We start from the raw sequence: 4,234 nt of genomic DNA, 5'->3' as shown, positions 1-4,234 counted from the left end.
CCCCCCCCCCGACCGTCCCCTCTCTGGCGCTATCCCCAACTGCACGCTCCACGACACTAGGAGATGGACTTCTCAAAGTTGAATTATCACCGAGAGGTCAATATAGGAGGGTGTGGAGGGTGTAGGGGAAAGGAGGGTGTAGGGGAAGGGAGGGTGTGGGGGAAGGGAGAGTGTTGGGGAAGGGAGAGCGTAGGGAAAGGGAGAGTGTTGGGGCAGGGAGGGTGAGTGCCGCAAACGGGTGCCATGCGCCACGGCTGGCCCGGATAGGGAGGGGGAGGGGTAGCTCTCGTCGCAGTATCATGGCCAGCCCCCTCCCCTCTCTGGACCACAACCCGGCGACGGTGCGTGAGACTCTCTCATTTCTTTCGTTTCGACAGCGCGCTTTTCGCGGGCAAAAAGTTTCGGTGCGGCGACTTTTCGCTGTGCCGTTTGCACGGATTGGAGAACAGTGTCTCAGATACTTTCCGCCGCCTCCGCGTTCCGCGCCGCCAGTCACCGATTCTTCGCGGGCGCAGCCCGCAAGGGACCGCGAGGACTGCGGGCGGACGGATCAAAGTCGAAAAGAATGTCACAACGTGTTCCGCGGAAATTGAGGAAAGGTCGAAGAAACGGCTCGTGGCTACGGCGAGAGCGCCGGCTCCAGAGTTTCATTTTTCATGAAAGATGCCAAGTCATCTACCAGGTCTCAGAAGCAAGTTGCTCTTTATGCATTCTCGGATATTCTCGCTCTCCTGCTGGACTGCGCTGCGCCCGGTTCCGCCTCCTAAACATCCTTGCTGGCCGTCAGCTGCTTTGAATACCAGCCGGAAACGCAAATCAAACGGGGGGCGGCTCAGCACCTCTAAGCACATTACCTCTAAAGATTTTTACCTCTAAGCAAAGTACCTCTAAGGATATTTACCTCTAAAGCAAAGTACCTCTAATGGATTTTACCTCTAAACAAAGTACCTCTAATGAATTTTAGCTCAGAAAGCTTATTTTACATGGAAATAAAATACATGTTACAGTTGTAATAACAACAGTATACCAGGTGGCTGATTCACGCCGCGCACTGTCGTAGTTACACTGTACCGCATGCACGGGTGCGGGCGGGTTTGCCTATGCTCGCTGCCTACGGCTCCTTATGGCCCCGTGCGAGTAGGCAACCCGCACGCACGCGTGCATGCGGTACAGTATAACTACGACCGTGCGCGGCGTGAATCAGCCACCTGGTATAGTGACTTAAGTCACAACATCCGGCCATTCCGGAAAAAAAAAACGCTACCAACCACTGAGGGGATCCCTTCGAGGAGAAGTCGCCAGCTAAGAGTTTCACTGTACAAAAGTAAAAGAACTCTCTCCCAATCCCTTATGCTACACCTTCCTCGCTTCTGCTCATATGAGGGCCCCTCGCTTGTGGCACCTTACGGCCGGCGGGAGTAGGCAAACATGGAGGCGCTCATGGGGGTAGGCGTACTACGTATACCTTCATTACGAAATGTAAACATATGGTGGCTATGCCGGTAAGCATCAAACGTGTCCCCGTCACCGCGGGGTCGACTTAATTTTTTCTCTCTGTCCATGTTTGAGGGGAAAGGGGAGGGGGCGTCTTTTTTTTAACAAGGGGGGTTTCACTCGGAATTTTCATGGACAGAGTATTACATATTACGTGTATTACGTGGTATGACGCTGGCATTACACAAGCTTTGCAACTAAAATTCAGCTATTTTCGGGCATATTTTTTTTATTTTTGGTATCACATTACGCGTAATATTTAGTTTAGGTGTGCAGTGTATTACGCAAGTGAAAACTCGTCGGTTTTTAACTGCAATACCGTCCGCCACGGGCCTGTCTGCTCAAACATACGTATACTAAGACATTTTAGAGGTAAAGTACCTCTAAAATGTCTTATATTCTCGTTTGGTTGGGCTTGGCCAGGCTCGATTGGAAGTGTGTCACACGCGAGCTGCATTCCAAAGTGTGTTTGACACATGTCTCACATATCTATCTCACAGTCACAGAGAGGCGCGTAGGTGTCGTACGGAGAGCGAAGCGAGAAAACGCAAATATAGCGTACGACAATGTACCAGGTGGTCATACATTACGCGAAACTTTTTGATCATCACTGGAGTAATAGGCTTCGCTAATCGCTCAGCCAAAAAAATTGTGAACTCGAATTTTAATTTAAGTTGTAAATTTACGACAGCACATTTTTTTACTCGCCAATTGATTTGAAGTCGATGCATACTGCATGTATTTTTACGATTACAAATTGTAATTTTACAACTTGCGTCAAGGAAAATTTTCCTGTAAACCTACCTACTTTTTTCACAGCGCAGCCTATATGTCGAAGATTTTTAGAGGTGAAGTACCTCTAAAAAACATTAAATAATGGTGTCACCACGAACTGGGGAAACGAGAACGCGAGCAGGAGAGCGTTAGACAAATGTGTCAGCAGAGGCAATAACAATGCCCATGAGGCTGCTCTGTATTTGCGTTGTAGATTTAGATTGTGGGCCACTGAGCACAAATTCTTAGGTTGCGAGCACAAACTAACTTACCGTTTCCCGACGAGTTGTGTCATGATGTCACTAAAGCAGTGCAGTCTAAATCTACAACACTGAGAGTGGTCTTTGTGTCGAGGGAGCACAGGTCAGCATGTGATGCGGTCCGGCTGCCCTCCTCCCAGGCATCCTCTCCAGAGCCATGCGTCGAGGCAGCCACGATTCCCTAAGGTAGGCAAACAGGCCAGTCGTCGTAGTGATGCTGCACGGCACGCAGGCGTGCGAGCAGGTTGCCTACCCGCAAGACCCGTAAGGTAATTTTATTTAGAGGTACTTCACCTCTAAAAATCCTTGATATATAGACTTGCAGTACTGGGATAGTCACAAGTCGCGCTAAGTGGATATCTGGGCAACCCGCTCGCACGCCTCCATGCCGTGCAGCATCACTACGACGACTGGCCTGTTTGCCTACCCCAGGGAACCGTGGCGCCTTACGGGCACTGTCTCCCTACGGATGAAGGAATGTCTGTAATATGGATCAAATTGTCTGTAATACGGACAATTTTATCCATATTATGGATAATTTGTGATCCATAATATGTTAGCACAAAATTCTCCGTAGGCGTGTCCATAAGGAAATGAGAGTGCATGTATGTCGGACCTATGACTTCAACCACCACATACATGTCCCCGACGCGTTCGTATGGGCGACTTGTATGTCACATGTATGTCACATCTGCTAAGGGTTTTACGGTTTACCAGTGTAACATGTATTTTATTTGCATGTAAAATACGCTTTCTGAGGAAAAGTTCTTTAGAGGTACTTTGCTTAGAGGTAAAATCCATTAGAGGTACTTTGCTTTAGAGGTAAATATCCTTAGAGGTAATTTGCTTAGAGGTAAAAATCTTTAGAGGTAATGTGCTTAGAGGTGCTGAACTCAACTCATTAAACGTCAAGGCGCCGAACGCAAACGGATATCAGTAGGTACTGGCAGCGTATCGCTCCAAATTGAGTTTCGTATGGCGCAAGGTCAGCTAGCTTTTCCCTCTAGCGCAAAAAGCATAATTTTCGGGCAGTCACCCTTTTAGCTGTCTTTACCAGAAGGTAAAAGTTTCCTCTTCTGCTAAGTGATCCCCAGCTTCCAAATTATGACTTTGAACAACAGATCCCTAAAACATGAAAATACGCTTGTTGTTGTTGTCGTTGTCGTTTGTGGTGTTAGTGCAGTAGAAACGTCACATTTGAGCAGCATTATTTATTTTAACAAGTGGCTGACAGGTTCGTAAAAAGACGGTCCACACGCGCCTACTGTTACACCGACTAGACCTAAATCAATGCTGTTACGGAACACCTGAGGGATCGTCTGAAAAGTACGTCTTCGCTTTTCTTAGGTACATTCGGCAGTTACGGGGAACTTTCGGCCCCTTGCGAGACTCGGGGTAGGCAACCCAGCGTTACCCGCATGCACTACAGAGGATCTGTTGCCTATCTATCAGGCGCTATGAGAGCTTGCAATGGCTGGATTTGGAAATTTCGTAACGCAAAATGACGGACGTGCATTCTGGGTGATCCCTTGGAGGGGGTCGACAAAAATGGGGCACTTTAATGTACACAGATCTTGTTGAAACGCATAACAACTATGGTACACGAGGGAAAGTGTGCCGCGCCCTGCAGGACTACTGGCCTGGTCCGCAAGCAGGCAGCCTGTTGCTGCGGGGCGGGCGGGGGCGGGCCTCTCTAGCTAAGTGGA

The 4,234-nt window shown here is 48.7% G+C and overlaps 1 protein-coding gene across 4 annotated transcripts in view; it reads right to left on the bottom strand.

The window, feature by feature from the left end:
• Positions 1-4,234, bottom strand: part of LOC113208568 (tachykinin-like peptides receptor 99D) — a 136,727-nt gene that overhangs the window by 44,236 nt on the left and 88,257 nt on the right. The window lies entirely within an intron of this gene.

The sequence above is a fragment of the Frankliniella occidentalis genome, unplaced genomic scaffold (genome assembly GCF_000697945.3).
Source record: "Frankliniella occidentalis isolate FOCC.00 unplaced genomic scaffold, Focc_3.1 Scaffold139, whole genome shotgun sequence".
NCBI classification, from domain to species: Eukaryota; Metazoa; Arthropoda; class Insecta; order Thysanoptera; family Thripidae; genus Frankliniella; species Frankliniella occidentalis.
Note: the sequence above shows the minus strand (reverse complement) of the source record. Positions and strands in the feature narration are given on the sequence as shown.